This window comes from Cavia porcellus, unplaced genomic scaffold (assembly GCF_034190915.1).
Source record: "Cavia porcellus strain 051 isolate PalLab524CR breed Dunkin Hartley unplaced genomic scaffold, mCavPor4.1 scaffold_28, whole genome shotgun sequence".
Lineage (NCBI taxonomy): Eukaryota > Metazoa > Chordata > Mammalia > Rodentia > Caviidae > Cavia > Cavia porcellus.
Genome location: NW_026947511.1, coordinates 5,992,523 through 6,009,463, shown reverse-complemented (window position 1 = coordinate 6,009,463; position 16,941 = coordinate 5,992,523). Strand labels below are relative to the sequence as shown.

The window sequence follows — 16,941 nt, the reverse complement described above, 5'->3', positions numbered from 1 at the left end:
TCCAGTAATAGCACTGGGACTGTATGTTTGGTTGATTCTTCTCACCTTAAATTCTTGGGATGAGAGAATTTATCTCCCTCTGTTTGGGGCTCCCCACTCTGTCTCATGTTGAATTCTAAGTTGACTATCTGAGGGAGCCTCTATCCAGTTGGCCTCTATCTGCCATCTTTGCTCCAAGCCTGGGAGTTGGGGTGTTTTAGTGTAAAGTTGGAGAACGGGGCATGTAGGTGTTTTTAGGGTGATTCTGTGGAACAGGGGATGTCTGTGTTTTTAGGGTGAGCCAGGAGAACAGGGCACACATGCGATTTTAGGTTGAGCATGAAGTACATGGCTTGTGTGTGTTTTAGTGTAAAGTTGGAGAAGGGGGCCTATGTGTGTTTGGAGGGGAGCCTCGACCATTCCAGTGTCTCTAAATTGAGGACCATTGCTTGGAGCACTGAAACATGACCCTGACTCCTAACACCCTAACACTTTGCCCTCACACTAAGCCTAACTTAGCCCTAACCTGAACCCTAACCCTAACCCTAACCCTAACGCTAACACTAACCCTCTAACCCTAACCCTATCCCTCTAACCCTAAGTCCCTAACCCTAAGCCCCTAACACTAACACCCTAACCCCAACCCTAACCCTAAGGCTTGGGTGAGGATCAGGGCTGGTGTGTATGTGTGTGTGTGTGTGTGTGTGTGTGTGTGTGTGTGTGTGTGTGTTTGTGTTGGTAGGGTCTGAAAAATAATGGGGAGGGAGGCAGTGAAAGAGACACGGGTGGGGCCACACAAACAGCTGAGAGCCAGCCCCCAAAAAGGCCAGGGACAGGAAAAAAGGCAGAGAGAGACTGAAAAGCAGCCCAGGGAATGGAGAAAAGCCGAGAGAGTGAAAAAAAGTCCCCAGGGGGCTCTGGAAACGAAAGCAGATAGAACCAAAGACCGGTAGAGGTCCCCAGGAGAGCGGAGATGGGGAGAGGGAGAGAGAGAGCAAGCAAAAGGAGGCAAAGGGAATGGACAAAAAGCAGAGAGAGAGCAGAAACAGGCAAGGCATCCCAGAAACAAAAGCAGAGAGAGAACCAAAAATAGCCAAGGGCCAGAGGAAAGCTGAGACAGAGACAGAGGCACAGAGAGACAGAGACAGCCAGAGAGAGCCACAGAGAGAGAGAGAGGCAGAAAGAGTCCAAGGGCCCCAGGAAAGCACAGAGCGGGGCAGGAGGGTGGTAAAGGGCAAGACAGGGGGATGGAAACGGGGAGGGTCAGAGAGAGGCAAAGGGACTGAAGGGTGCTTGTGTAGCACAGATGTGGGAATCTGAGCAGCCAGATACAGACAGAGGCGCACATCTGGAATCAACCGAGCAGAGCTGAGCTGAGCTGAGCTGCGTGTGTTAGGCTCACGGTGAGGACCAAGGCCTAGGTGCTTCTGTGTGTGGTGTTGGGATCTGAGAAATCGTGGGCAGGGAGAGAGCGAAAAGAGACATGGGGCCAACAAAACCGCTGAGAGACAGCCTCAAGCACGGGCCAGCTGCATGACAAAAGCAGAGAGAGCCAGTGAAAAGAGGCCAAGGGAATGGAGGGAAGCCCAGAGTGCAAATGCCCCCAAAGGCCCTGGAAACAAGCCTCTGGAGAGAACCAAACTAGGAAAGGAGAGGGAGAGGGGGAGAGAGGGAGAGAGAGAGAAAAGAAAGAGAGAAAAGAGGCAAACAGGACTCAGGTGGGTTTGTGAAGGGTCTAGGGAGTCAGTCCAAGCCTGGCCCAATGGAGAGATACAGTTGGAGTTTAGCGGGCCGAGCTTGCTGAACTGTGTGTGCCAGGGTTATAGGTGATCGTCAGGGCATCTGTGTGTGTGGTTAGACTTAGGGTGTGGATGGAGGCGGGGAGCACGTGTGTGTGGTAAACTTGCACTGATTGGTGCCCAAATGCGTGTCCGGGAGGCTGGGAAACTAACTAACCTCAACATTCTCTCTGGCTTTTTTCCCCCCACAGGGCTCTTGGTCTGAGAACCACCAAACCAGAGAGATATCCCGCTGGAAATGAGATTCAGCTACAGTCTGACAGGGATTTACACTTAGCCTCTGACAGACTGACACACTCATCTCCTCCCGCCTCCTTGGTGAATCAACAGGGTTTTTCTCTCCTGTGTGTGGGGGCGTGGAGGGCATGGCTCACCCTGCTCACTGCCTCCTTCTGCTTTACTCCTGGACTTGTACAGTGAGTGAGCACTTTCTCCTTGTTTCCCGATGCTAACTTTGGAACAGAGAAACACAATAGATTTTTCCAGGAGGAAATATTCAACCAGAGTCTCCAGTTTGAACAGACAGAGCAACTTCCTCCTTGGGTGGGGGCCATCTAATCCTGCATCCAAGCAGACATTCCTTTGGGGTGTGTGGGGGAGGGAGTGGGGGTGGGGGTTGACAGAGGAGGCCTCAGGCTTCTCTGAGCCACTGGCTGGCTGACCTCAGCAGTCCCTAACCCTCACCCTGTGCCAGACCTAAGCCTAACCAACCCCTGGGGTCCACTCCCCTGCCCTCATCCAGCACTCCCCTGCCTGGCTCCAAAGGTCCCATCCCACTTCCCATCCCACTGGAAATGCATTAGCTAGCATCTGACATTGACTGGTCATGGGCTCATCGGGAGTAGGGGTCTGTAGCCCCTCACCGAGGGAGGGAGGGTGATGGCAAATGGGGCACACGAGGCTGTGCTCCAGAGAGAGGGTTGGTCCCTCTGGGCAGTACGGGAACTGCTCCCTCCTGAACCTCAGGAGAGTATCTGATATCAGGCTGCTTGGTGACCCCAACCTTGGCCCTGGAGGGTAGCTAGTGGCACAATGCAGACTCTTGTTTGAGCCTGAAGGTAAGGGTAGGGGGGAAACAAAACCCCAACACTGGAGGCCCCGTGGAGGGAGGGAAGATTGACAGCAGGGAATCATTCGAGTGGCTGTGCCTCCTCTTCAGAAGGACTGAGCCCATTCCCAGGACACACTGGATGCCGACCCAGCCCTACACACACACAAAACCCTGATTTCCCCTACAGCCCAGAGAGAGACATCAGAAGGCACTTTTCACCACCTCTCTCATGTCCCTCATCAAGGGTGCTCTGGCACCCTTGGCAGCAGGTATCAGGGTGGCTCCCTCCTGGGCAGCCAGCCAGCCAGCCAGCCAGACAAACGGGGACAGGGCTGCAGGTTCCTCAAAGACAGGCCCCAGAAAAACTGGCCCATCTGTGTGTTGACACAGTTCTTTTTCCTTCACTTGCCACAGACAGGTAGATGAGTCTGTGTGACCCTCTGTCCATCAGTGTGCCACCGTCTGGTGCTCCCCGATGGGCTCCTTCCTGGGTCATGGCCTTCCTTAGGGATCCCCTGACCCCTTGACCTGTCCATGGTAGAGGGCCCCGCTGGGGCAAGACATCCTCCCCCCCCCCCTCTCACTCACACACACACACACACACACACACACACACACACACACACACACACGTGCACGCTAGAAACAGGCAGGCAGGATACGTATCTATAGCCACCCGAGGGTACTGGCACCTCAGAGGGTCCTGGGATCCAGCAGCAGCCACCAGAGGTTGGAACCAAGCCTAGTGGCCTGCAGACTCCAACCAAAGCCTCGGTCCCACGTGGGAAGCCCTCCCTGTACAAAATATACACTCCTTGATCTGAGCCAACAGATGCTTGTGTTCTGCACCGACTGCCACACGAGGTGATCGTCTGCAAAAAGGAGAGAGAAATAGTCCTCACTACCATGCCATCAGCTTCCCTGCCTGCCACGCTTCTGCTCGGATGAGACAGCGTCCCCTGGTGGCTAAAGGGGACACACACATCATCCTCAGAGGTACTTCCAGGATCCAGGTTCTCTGACACCCCAAGGAGCCCCTCCCCTCTCTGCCTGCCCAATCCCAGGGCACACGACGATACCTAGGGGAGGTGTCCTCTGCAGTGGAGGGACAGCTGTGCTGTGCTGTGCTGTGCTGTAGAGGCGGGAATGTCGAGCCAGGGCTGCCGGGCACTCAAGGCTCACTCCTGTTTGCAGGGCAGTGGTTAGCACCTCATGGAACTCGTTGTTGCATATGGCAGCTGGAGACATCACGAGCCTTGGGCACCGCAGGAAACGTGGTGTTGTGATCCTTGGGGTAGATGGCGTTCTGGGCAGCTAGCTCCAGCCTCTTACAGCTGAAAAGAGAGACAGGGAAGAAACACTGGCCTCAGATGCAAGGCCACGGGTAATCCTGGGAAGATGCCGGTCGGTCCCCAGAGAAGGTGGTGTGCAGAGCACCTCCCTTGGCTTCCACAACCTAAAAACCCTAATGCTGAGCCTAACCTTCCCAAACGGGCGACCTCCTTCCTTCTGCGCCCCGCTACAACACGGGACAGGTCTATCCCAGAACGAATGTGTCGCGTGCCACGCGCGTGTGTGATGTCTCTCTCTGCCTCCCTCAGTGGACTTCTGAATCTTCCACTGTGGCTAGGTTCTCGAGCTGCGCCCTCTGGTGGCCAACGGTTGGAATAGGCGGTGGCCTCAGAGCGCTGACATGGAAACTGCCAGCTTCCAAAGCCAATGCCTTTCGACCTAAGGGGCTAACCAGGACTGGCCGGAGGCTGTTCATCGCACATTCTCCACCCAACCCCTCACCCCAGGAGGCGAGTGGCGTTCGGGTGGCCTGGATGTTGGGTGTGGGGGTAGGCTTCCCTAAGCCACTGGCTCACTAATCATCACCCTCTGCTAACCCTAACCTCCTGCCCCCGGCCACTCCTCTGCTCTATGCATCATATCTATGGCAAACTCCTCACGGTAACACCCTGTAGTCTTGAGGTTTACAAGTGTAAGGGTGTTGAAGTTGACTGTCATGTATGGTTTCTATGGGGAATGAGTTACCCCTTGTTCTATGAGCTCATTCACATACATTTCTATTGCAGACTCGTTCAGTGCCGACAGAATCACAAGAACTGGAATGTATTTCATCCACATTGGGTTTCCTAGTGTTAAAGTTTACAGATATAAAAATGTTCAAATTGACTATCATGTATGATTTCTATGCGGAATGAGTTACCCCACGTTCTAGGAACTAGTTCACATAAATTACTTTTGGTTATTTCAGGGCACAAAAGAATCAATTTCATCCAAATCGTGTTTTCTGGTCTTAAGTTTTAGAGATGTAAGAGCGCTGAAGTTGACTATTATGAATGGTGTGTACTGGGAGAGAGTCACACCCACGTTCCAGGACCTCGTTCACATACATTTGTAGTGCAGGCTCTTTCAGTGCCGACAGAATCACAAGAACTGGAAGGTAATTTCACCCACATTGGGTTTTCTAGTCTTAAGGTTTACAGCTGCAAGAATGTTGAAACTGACAATCACGTGTGGTTTCTATGTGGAAGGCTGTGCCCTGCGTTTCAGGAACTACGTCACATACAGTTTGATCGCAGGCTCCTTCAGCGCGCACAGAATCACGAGAGCTGGAGTGTATTTTCGTCCAAATCGGGTTTTCTAGTTTTAAGGTTTATAAGTGTAAGAGTGTTGAAATTGACTTTCATGTATGATTTCAATGGTTTATGAGTTACATCCTCGTTCTAGGAGCTAGTTCACATAAAATAATTTGCAGGCTCTTTTAACGCACACAGAATCACAAGGATGGGAATGGAATTTCATTTACATCAGTCTTAGGGTTTACAGGTGTAAAAGTGTTCAGATTGAGTGTCACGTATGATTTCTACACGGAATGAGTTACACCCACTTCTAGGACCCAGTTCACATACAATTCTATTGCAGGCTCTTTCAGTGCACGTAGAATCACAAGAAATGGAATGTATTTACATCCAAAATGGGATTCCTCGTCTTAAGGTTTACATGTATAAGAGTGTCGAAATTGACTGACATGTATAATTTCTATGTGGAATGAGTTCCTGCATGTTCTAGGAGAAAGTTCCCGCACATTTCCGTTGCAGGCTCTTTCAGTGTAGACAGAATCACAAGAAATGGAAGGTGTTTTCATCCAAATAATGTTTTCTAGTCTTAACTTTTACAGGTGTAAGACTGTTGAAATTGTGTGTCATGTATGATTTCTATGGGCAATGAGTTACCACCACGTTCTAGCAGCTAGTTCACATTCATTTCTACTGCAGGCTGTTTCAGCACACACAGAAACACAATATCGGGAATGTATTTTCACCTAAATCGGGTTTGCTAGTCTTAAGACGTACAGGTGTGAGAGTGTTGAAATTGACTATGATGTATGATTTCTATACGGACTCCCGCGTTCTAGGATGTAGTTCGCATAAATTTCTATTGCTGGCTCTTTCCATGCACACAGAATCACAACCGGAATGCATTTTCATCCAAATCGGGCTTCCTAGTCTTAAGGCTTACAGCTGTAAGGGTGTTGAAATTGACTGTCTCGTATGGTGTCTATGTGGAATCAGTTATCTCAACATTCTAGGAGCTGGTTCACATAGATTTACATTGCAGGATCTTTCAGCGCAGACACAGTCACAAGAACTATATTGTATTTTCATCCAAATCGTGTTTTCTAGTCTTAAGGTTTACAGCGATGAGTGTTGAAATCGACTATCAGGTACGATTTCTAAAGGGAATGTTTTACATATGTGTTCTAGTAGCTAGTTCACATACAATTGTATTTTTTTTTGTCTTTTTCTTTTTTTATCGGTACCAGGGATCGAACTCATGACCACACACTTGCAAGGCAGGCGCTTATGCCGCTGAGCTAAATCCCCAGCCCCTTACATACAATTGTATTGTATTGTATACAATTGTATTGCAGACTCTTTCAATGCACACAGAGTCACAAGAACTGGAGTATATCCGTTCAAATAGCGTTTTCTAATCCTATGGTTTACAGATGTTAGAGTGCTGAAATTTACTGTCATGTATGATTTCTCCATGGAATGTGTTACCCCCACATTCTAGAAGCTATTTCTCATACATTTATATTGCTGGTTCTTTTCGCACAGACAGAATCATCAGAACTGGAATGCATATTCATCCATATCAGGTTTTCTAGTGTTAAGGGTTTACAGATGTAAGAGTGTTGAAATTGAGTATCATGTATGATTTCTATGCGCAGGGAGGTACCCCCCAAGTTCTAACAGCTAGTTCACAAAAATTTCTACTGTAGGCTTTTTCAGCGCAGAAAAAAATCCCAAGAAAAGGAATGTATTTTCATCCAAATCGGGTTGACTAGTCCTAAGGTTTATAGGCGTAAAAGTGTTGATATTGACTAGCCTGTATGATTTGTAAATGCAATGTGTTACATCCACGTTCTAGGAGCCAGTTCACAAACATTTTTATTGAAGCTTCTGTCAGCGTACACAGAATGACAAGAACTGTAATGTGTTTTCATCAAATACAAGTTTACTAGTCTAAAGACTTACAGTTGTATTAGTGTTGAAATTGACTATCATGTATGATTTCTATGTGGAATGAGTTAACCCCAGGTTTAATGAGCTAGTTCACATACATTTCTATTGCAGGCTCTTTCAGCGTGCCCAGAATCACAAGGACTGTAATGTAGTTTCATTCAAATCCTGTTTTCTTGTCTTCAGGGTTACAGCTGTAACAGTATTGAAACTGATTATCATTTATTATTTCTATAGGGAATTTGTTACATCCACTTTCCAGGAGCTTGTTCACATACATTTCTATCATAAGCAGTTTCAGCACAGTCAGAAACACAAACACTGTAAAGTAATTTCATACAGATGTGGTTGTCTCGTCTTAAGGGTGACAGTTGTAAGCGTGTTGACTGTCATGTATGATTTCTATGGGGAAAGAGTTACCTGCATGTTCTATGCATTAATTCACATCCATTTCTATTACAGGCTCTTTCAGCACAAACAAAATATGAAGAACTGTAACATAATTTCATCCAAGTGCGGTTTTCTAGTCTGAAGGTTGATAGGTGTGAGAGGGGAGAAATTGACTATGATGTGTGATTTCTATGAGGAGTGAGTTACCTGCATGTTCTATGCACTAGTTCACATGCGTTTCTTTTGCCGGCTCTTTCAGCATAGACGGAATCACAAGAACTGTCATGTAGTTTCATCTAAATGGGGTTTTCTAGTCTTACAGGAGGGGAGTCAAACCCAGGGGAGGGGTCAGCACCAGAGGGGGGCAGCACCAGTGAGAAGCAGGAGGGGGTCAGCACCAGGAAGGTGAGAAGCAGGAGGAGCAGGAGGGGCGTCAGCACCAGAGGGTGGTCAGCAGCGGGGGTGGGGGGTGGGGGAAGAACCGTGAAGGTGAGAAGCAGAGGGTGATGAGCACCAGGGGAGGGGGGCAGTACCGGGGTGCAGCACCAGGAGGATTAGCACAGAGTAGGGGCAGCACCTGGGGTGGGGTCAGCAATAGGGGGGTCAGCACCGGGGGAGGCAGCACAGGGCGGTGGTCAGCACTGGGGGTTCAGCACAAGGTTGGGGTGAGTACAGTGGGGGGGGGTTTCAGCACCAGGAAGGCGAGAGATAGAAGGGGGGGTCAGCAACAGGAAGAGAAGCGGGAGGTGAGTCAGCACCAGGGGTGGGTCAGCACCAGGAATGTGAGAAGCAGGAGGTGGTTCAGCACCAGGGATGGTCAGCACTTTGAGGTGACAGCACCAGGGTGGGGCAGCACAAGTGGGGGACCGCACCAGGGGGGGCAGCACTAGGGAGGGGGGTAAGCACCAGGAAGTTGAGAAGCAGGAGAGGGGTCAGCACCAGGTGGGGGGCAGCATCGGGGTGGGGGCAGCACCAGGGTGAGTCAGGACCAGGAAGGTGTGAAGCAGAAGAGGGGTCAGCACCAGGGAGGGGCAGCACTAGGGGGCACAGCAGCAGGGGTTGGGTCAGCACCAGGGAGGGGCAGCACTGGGGGGGGGCAGCACCAGGCGGGGGGGGGGGGACACCAGAAAAGTTAGGAGCAAGAAGGGGGTCAGCACCAGGGGGGCGAAGCACGGGGTGGGGGGCAACACCAGGGGGGTAGTAAGTACCGGGTGGGTGCAGCACCAGGGGGAGCAGCAGGGGGGGGGGGTAGTTAGCACCAGGGGGTGGTTTAGCACCAGGAAGGTGAGAAGCAGGAGGGCCAGCACCAGGGGAGGGCAGCGGGGGGGGGGGGTTAGAACCACAGGGCCTCAGGACAGGGCAGGGGTCAGCACCAGAAAGGTGAGAGGCAGGAACGCGGTCAGAACCAGGTGTGGGCAGCACCAGTGTTGGGAAGAACCAGTAGGGGTGTCAGCACCAGGGGGGCGTTTAGCACCAGGGCGGTCTGCACGGGGGGGGGGCACTAATACACGGAGGTCAGCACCAGACTGGGGGCAGCACCAGGGTGGGGGCAGCGCCAGGGTGGGGCAGCATCTAGGAGGGCTCAGCACGGGGGGGGGGGGGGGGTGTCAGTGAAAGAGTTGCCAGCCCAGATAAAACACTGTAACCAGAAAAGGCTGCACCTAAACTCCTCCCCCACCCTGCCCCCTATGGACTTGATTGTAATTCTGTATCCCCATCCTTAAGGACCTGCGCGCCAATGAGATATCTGTGCATCCCTAATGAAGTTAGGGTGCTGCCCTAAGCTTAGGCTATTTTTAGAGTCCCCCACGCCACGTGTCTGGGAGAGACCTCCAGATTCCAGTGGCCAATACGCCAGTCTCCTTTCCCGTGTTCCCGGAATAAAGGCCTCCTTTGTCTTATACTCCTCAACTTTTGGAAGCATCTTTTATCCTTTGAAGACAGACCTATCATTTGGTGCCCTGTGACTCGATCGGCGGGCGACTCACTTGGGACACGCGCCCAGTTGGGCCCCTTGCCGATTCACGAACCGAAACCATCTCGGCTTGACTCTACGTTCCTCCTACAAACCAAAACCATCACGGCTTAACTCTGCGCTCCTCCTGCCAGCCAGGACGCGTTCCATCTCCTGCCAGCCGCCTCCACTCACCGCAGCCCCAATTGATTTAAGGTGAGCACGCTCCACGAGACTCTTATCGCTGGGCCCAGACCCGGTCAACTGGTCTATCCCCCGTTTGCATTTGCCTCGCTGCGTGGCGCTACGGGTTACTGATAGCTTTTCCTTTGTGCCACCGGATTTTGCCCGCCCTATTCACCGATGGGTAATTTCCTTCCTACATCCCAAAAAACGCCTCTACAATGCTTAATCTCCAATTTACGTACTTTAAAAATTAAAAATACCATCAAAACTAAATTATTAACTTTTTACTGCCAGGAAGTTTGGCCTACCTACCCACTCCCTGGCAAACGCTGGCCTCCAGAAGGGACGTTTGATGTTTCAATTCTGCAAACGCTCTATGATTTCTGTAAGGCCAGCGATAGAGTCATGGAACTCCAATACATAGAGGCATTTTTGGTTCTGAGGACGCGCCAATCCCTCATTAGATCTTGTGCTCCCGCTGAGATCCTTTTGGCCACCGATACTGTGGCTCAAACTGTTCCATCCTGTCCTCCAGATTCGCTTGAGGACGTACCACCGGTGTTCAGGTCACTGCCACCCGCTTACACAGCTCGTTCTGTCCCAGTACCCCTCGCTGGCCATCCCCCTGTGCCCAGTTCCCTCAGTTGTGCGGGTCGCCATGTGTCACAGTTACGATCCTCCTCCCCTCCCCCTTCCGCGATGCAGGCTCCTCCTGGCGGCTCTGCTCCGCCTTCTGATACCTTTTCACCGCCTGCGTACCACACTAGGTCACGTTCATTGTGCCCCGCTGGCACACGGCGTGATCTTTCTGGCTTGCGCCGACAGCCGCCATGCCCGCCGTGCTCGGGCAGCTATGCCGGTAACAGGGCGCCGCCATGTTCCGGAAGTTCAGGCAGGTCATGTGGGCATGGAGCACCGCCCAGTTTCCTTAGTTGCGATAGTGACGGGGCGCCGCCATGTTCCGGAAGCTCAGGCGAACAGCATGGTGACGGAACGTCGCTGGGTTCCTTTGGTTGCCGTAGTGATGGGGCGCCGCCATGTTCCGGAAGTTCAGACACAACGCGTGGCGACGGAGCGCTGTTGGGTTCAGATCGTTGTTATGGCGATGGGCCGCCGCCATGCTCAGAGGGGTCACATGGCATGCCGCCATGTTCATTTGGTTACCATGACAACAGGGGGCAACCTTGTTCTTTCTGGTCTCACGATCAACGGGCGCCCTCTAGTGGCTCCCCTTGTAAACATCAATGGCCGCCCTGTCGTGCTTCTTTTGAGCCACACAATGCCATGTCCACTGCCTGTACTTCCTCCTCAGAGGGTAAGCAGCAGCCGCTCCATAGCCGCTCTTCAGATAACTGCACACACGCGTCTACTGGGCGGATAGCTGCTCAGTGGCACTCTCCTCTGCATCCCTCTCCTCAAGCTCTGCTGCCACTTCGAGAGCAAGCTGGCCCCGAAGGCCTTGTAAATATTCATGTGCCATTTTCTCTTTCTGATTTGTCTCAGATTACCCATAAATTGGGCAGCTTTTCTGTAGACCCACAAAATTATATCAGACAATTTGAATTTATTACCAATTGCTATGATTTACATTTTAAAGATGTTTATGTGATTTTAAATACTACCCTTAGCTCACAGGAACGAAACCAGCTGTGGCAAGCAGCTCGCGAGGAGGCGGACCGAAGACACAGGACAAATACGATTGAGAATGACCCTGGCCCTGTAGCTGTGCCTGACCAAGACCCTAACTGGAACTATCAAAATGGTCAAGGCTCAAGAAAATTACATAAGATGATAGAGTGTCTGATTGTGGGCCTTAATAAGATTGCTCACAAACATACTAATTATAACAAGCTTTTAGAACAGGTCCAAGAGGCTAATGAAAACCCGGCTGTGTTTCTAAATCGGCTTCGGGAAACCTTAATTAAATATACCAATGTAGACCCAGACTCTCATGAAGGGATGATTGTAGTTAATTCCTATTTTATTTCACAGTCTGCCCCTGATATTCGTGCAAAACTACAAAAGGTTGAACAAGGCCCTCAGACTCCACAAGGAGATCTACTTAAATTGGCCTTCCGCGTCTTCAACAACAGAGACAAGCTTCAAAAAGAGGAAAAGCAAGCTCAAAAATTAAGGCTTGCTAAATATCAGTCTGACCTCTTAGCAGTGGCACTCGGGGCTCCCAAAACAAACAATCCACAACAAGGTGTGGCTGCCCAAGCCCCGTTCAGACCATGCTTCAAATGCAACAAGCAAGGACACTGGGCACGAGACTGCCCCAACCCTGGCACTCCTCCTGGGCCCTGCCCAATCTGCAAAGATGAAGGGCATTGGAAGAGCGATTGTCCTAGGCGCCAGCGAGCGACTAGGCCATCCTCTAATCCCTTGCTCTCACAGGAGGCTTCATCAATGCCAGATTCATCGCTGACTGACCTGCTCGGACTTGCTACAGAAGAATGATGGGGCTCGGGGCTCATGGCCCCCACTCCAGTCACCTTGACGGAGCCCCGAGTCTCATTAGAGGTCTCAGGCAAAATAATATCTCTGCTTGTAGACACGGGGGCCACCTATAGTGTGCTTCCTGAATTTTCAGGACATTGTACTAAGTCTCAGATCTCTGTTGTGGGCGTTGATGGCCAGCCAAATCAACCTTTGCAGACTGGGCCTATCCCATGCAGATTCCAGACCCTTTTCTTTACCCATAGCTTCCTCGTAATCCCAACATGTCCCACGGCCCTGTTGGGTAGAGACCTCCTTCAGAAGCTTAATTTTTCCTTCACTTTCTCTCTCCCCACAGCTCTAATCCTCCAAACTGCCTCACAATGCGCCACAAAGCCATTCCCCCCTCTTCCTCCTTCTTTGGTTGACCCCACAGTCTGGGACACATCTAATCCCACTCTGGCTACACATGCCACGCCTGTTTTAATCCGTCTCAAGGATCCCTCAATTTTTCCCTGCGTTCCCCAATACCCCATAGCCCCCCAACATTTAAGGGGGCTTAAACCCATCATTAAGCGGCTTTTAGACAATGGATTTCTTAAACCTACCCATTCACCCCACAATACTCCCATTCTCCCAGTGCTCAAGGCTGATGGGTCCTATCGCCTGGTACAGGACCTTAGGGTAATTAACAGTGCTGTTACCCCAACTTACCCAGTGGTGCCAAATCCTTATACCATGCTCTCTCATATCCCTTCCTCCACCACTCACTTTACAGTTATAGATCTTAAAGATGCCTTCTTCACCATCCCCCTACACCCTGATTGCCAGAACCTCTTTGCGTTTACATGGACTGACCCAGACACTCTCAGGTCTCAGCAACTTACTTGGACAGTACTCCCCCAGGGGTTCAGGGATAGTCCCCACTTCTTTAGTCAGGCTCTTGCTACTGACCTCACAGAACTCAATCTCAAACCTAGTGTTCTGCTCCAATACATAGACGACCTCCTATTATGCTCTCCATCCCATATGTTAGCCATACGCCACTCAGCCAGTCTTCTTAATTTCCTTGCTAGCCGTGGATACAGGGTGTCTCCCACCAAAGCCCAGATAGCCTCCCCAAAAGTCAAATACCTAGGTCTTGCTCTCACCCCCACCACTCGCTCCATCACCTCAGATCGTAAGGCAATTCTTCGTGATCTCCAGGTGCCCACAACTAAACGGCAGGTTACATCTTTCCTGGGTTTAGCTAATTTTTTTCGTCTTTGGATTCCTAATTTTGCAGCCCTAGCTCAACCTCTCTACAAGGCTGCTAAGGGTTCCTTATCAGAACCCCTGGACCCTACTAGGCCCATACATGCCTCCTTTCAAAAACTAAAAGAGGCTCTCCTAAAAGCTCCGGCTCTTACCCTTCCTGATCCCACCCAACCTTTCATCCTATACACTACTTGTCAGGGCCACAATGCTATAGGTGTACTAGGACACAAAAAGGGACCTTCTTTTCAAGCAGTAGCTTACTTATCTAAACAGTTAGATCACACAGTAAAAGGATGGGCTCCTTGTCACCGAGCTCTTGCAGCTGCAGCCCTCCTGACACAGGAAGCTAAAAAGTTTACATTAGGACAATCTATTACAGTACACTTACCTCATCACCTACGTGACCTTATCTCACATAAGGTGCTCCCTACCCTAATGACCCCTTCTGGCCTTCAACAGGTACACTTAGCTCTCTCTCAAGACCCTTGCATCTCTATTGCAACTAGTGGTCCTCTTAATATAGCGACCTTACTTCCCACCTCAGAAGGCCCTCCTCACCATGACTGTATAGAGTTTTTACAGATGACTCCCACTTCTTTCCCTCACATCAGTAGCACACCTCTCTCCTTGGCCTTTGACACATGGTTCATAGATGGCAGTTCAACAAACACAGACAACCAAAAGAAGGCAGGATACGCAATAGTTAACCAGTCAAAAGTTATAGAGGCAAATTCACTGCCACCTGGGACCTCTTCCCAGAGGGCAGAGCTTATTGCCCTTACAAGGGCCCTTACACTAGCAAAAGACAAGATTATAAATATATACACTGACTCAAAGTATACATTTAGCATCTTACACTCTCATGCCTCTATCTGGCAAGAACGGGGTTTTATTTCCACTCAAGGAACCCCCATTATTAATGCCCCCCTTATCCTTAAGCTTCTAGAGGCAGCCCAACTTCCAAAGCAGGCAGCAGTCATCCATTGCAGAGGACACCAAAGCTCTACAGATCCTATAGCTCAAGGCAATGCCTTTGCAGATTCACAAGCCAAGTTAGCTGCACAAGGGCCCTGCCCTTCTCATCTTCTCCCGTTAGTCCCAAGCAGTCTACCTCAGCCCAATTATTCACCAGAACAGCTACAACTACTTCATAAACCAGGTTACACACAAAACACTCAAGGATGGATTTTTCAGGGATCTAAACTTGTTCTCCCACATCAACAGGCCTCAGACATCATCACTGACTTACACAACTGTTTTCATATAGGATCTCAGGCCCTATACAAACTTTTGGCCCCAATAGTCACACACCCTTCTCTAAAAGCCATCATTCTTAAAACAACTCACACCTGTGATCTCTGTGCCAGAACCTCTCCTCAGGGACACATGGCACCCCCTTCCTTTCCTACCCATCAATTTCGGGGACACACCCCTGGTCAGGACTGGCAGATAGATTTTACACACATGCCCCGCCACAAGACTCTCAAATATCTTCTCACTTTTGTTTGCACCTTTTCAGGATGGATAGAAGCCTTTCCCACAACCAAGGAAACTGCTGATATAGTTACCAAAGTCATATTACAAGAAATCATTCCAAGGTTTGGTCTACCTCAGAGTATTCAGTCAGATAATGGTCCCGCCTTCATTTCTCGGATCACTCAACAGGTATCCTCAAGCTTACATATCACCTGGTACCTACACACCCCATACCATCCACAATCTTCAGGAAAAGTAGAAAAGGCAAATGGCCTCATAAAGACACACCTTACAAAACTCACTTTAGAACTACACCAACCTTGGCCTCAACTTTTGCCCTTAGCCTTGGCCAAGCTCAGGGCACTCCCCCGGGCTCCTACTTTCTTAAGTCCTTTTGAACTTATGTATGGCAGGCCATTCTTACTCCACAATCTTCCTGCTCCCCAAAATCTCCCTCCCTTGGCTGACTATGTCCCAGTCCTCTCCTTCCTCCGACACCTGTTGCGACAACATGCTGATCTCTGTCTTCCACAGCCCTCTGGAGAGGCCAAACCAGATCCTCCCATATCCCCAGGAGATCTAATTTATCTCAAATGTTCTAAATCCACAGGACTACAACCAAGGTGGAGTGGCCCTTACCTGGTCTACTTGGCTACCCCTACAGCGGTCAAAGTTGCTGGACTCCCATCCTGGTTTCACATCACTCAGGCTAAGAGGTGCCCTCCCAGCACCAAATCTGATCATTCTGAGTGGTCATCTCATCTTTTGTCGCCCACCCGTCTCCGTTTCACAAAGGCCTCGCAGCCACAGTTAACAGGCTAAGTCATGTTTTGTTATCCGATTTGGTTCCTAATTTCTTACGCTCTATTAATGATCATTTTTGCAGCAGGACTCTTAACAGTCTTTCCTAGAGACTCCCACATCATGCGTAAGATCATCTTTATTATGTTCTATGTGATAACTGTCGTGGTTCTTTCCACCCTCAGCTGTCTGGTTAAACGTGAAATCCCTGAAAGCCTAAGCTCTCACCTTCCTTATATTGGTACAGCCACCGTCTCCCATACTCCCCCTATTTTATCCGGCTCAACTCCTAGACCAGAGACAAGTTTTACACACCCACCCTCCTGATGCTTTCAGATGGGGGAGTAATCACCTCTCATGATTTCAATAACCTCACACTTATTTTTCAGAATTCTACCTCACCATGATGATGCTCCTACCTCAATCTACCTCACCTGGGTCCTTAAAAAATAATAGTGCCATGTCTCCTAATAACATTATGTCTCTTTGTTTTTTTTCCAGTCTGACATACGTACATTCACCAGTAAAGTTGTCCTGGCTAAAACACCTGGCATCAGTGTCTACCTGGGCATCAACCTTCATCCCGTCAAACCCCCCTAGACCCCAATACAGCGCCCTCAGCCAGCAGGAAGTAGTTACAGAGAGAGATCTTCGCCCCTTTTCCTAATAACCAGAAGACGGGATATGAAAGAGTTGCCAGCCCAGATAAAACACTGTAACCAGAAAAGGCTGCACCTAAACTCCTCCCCCACCCTGCCCCCTATGGACTTGATTGTAATTCTGTATCCCCATCCTTAAGGACCTGCGCGCCAATGAGATATCTGTGCATCCCTAATGAAGTTAGGGTGCTGCCCTAAGCTTAGGCTATTTTTAGAGTCCCCCACGCCACGTGTCTGGGAGAGACCTCCAGATTCCAGTGGCCAATACGCCAGTCTCCTTTCCCGTGTTCCCGGAATAAAGGCCTCCTTTGTCTTATACTCCTCAACTTTTGGAAGCATCTTTTATCCTTTGAAGACAGACCTATCAGTCAGCACCAGGAAGGTGAGATACAGGAGGAGGGTCAGCCCCCGGGGG

General features: G+C 50.1%; 1 long non-coding RNA gene across 1 annotated transcript; it reads right to left on the bottom strand.

Moving 5' to 3' along the window:
• Nucleotides 1–574: 574 nt before the first annotated feature.
• On the bottom strand, nucleotides 575–4,465 carry LOC134473808 (uncharacterized). The gene is made up of 3 exons (XR_010044246.1): nucleotides 4,312–4,465; nucleotides 3,909–4,163; nucleotides 575–3,701 (listed from the first exon to the last, which is right to left on the bottom strand). It is a non-coding gene; the product is annotated as an uncharacterized LOC134473808 (long non-coding RNA).
• Between the last annotated feature and the right edge of the window lie 12,476 nt (nucleotides 4,466–16,941).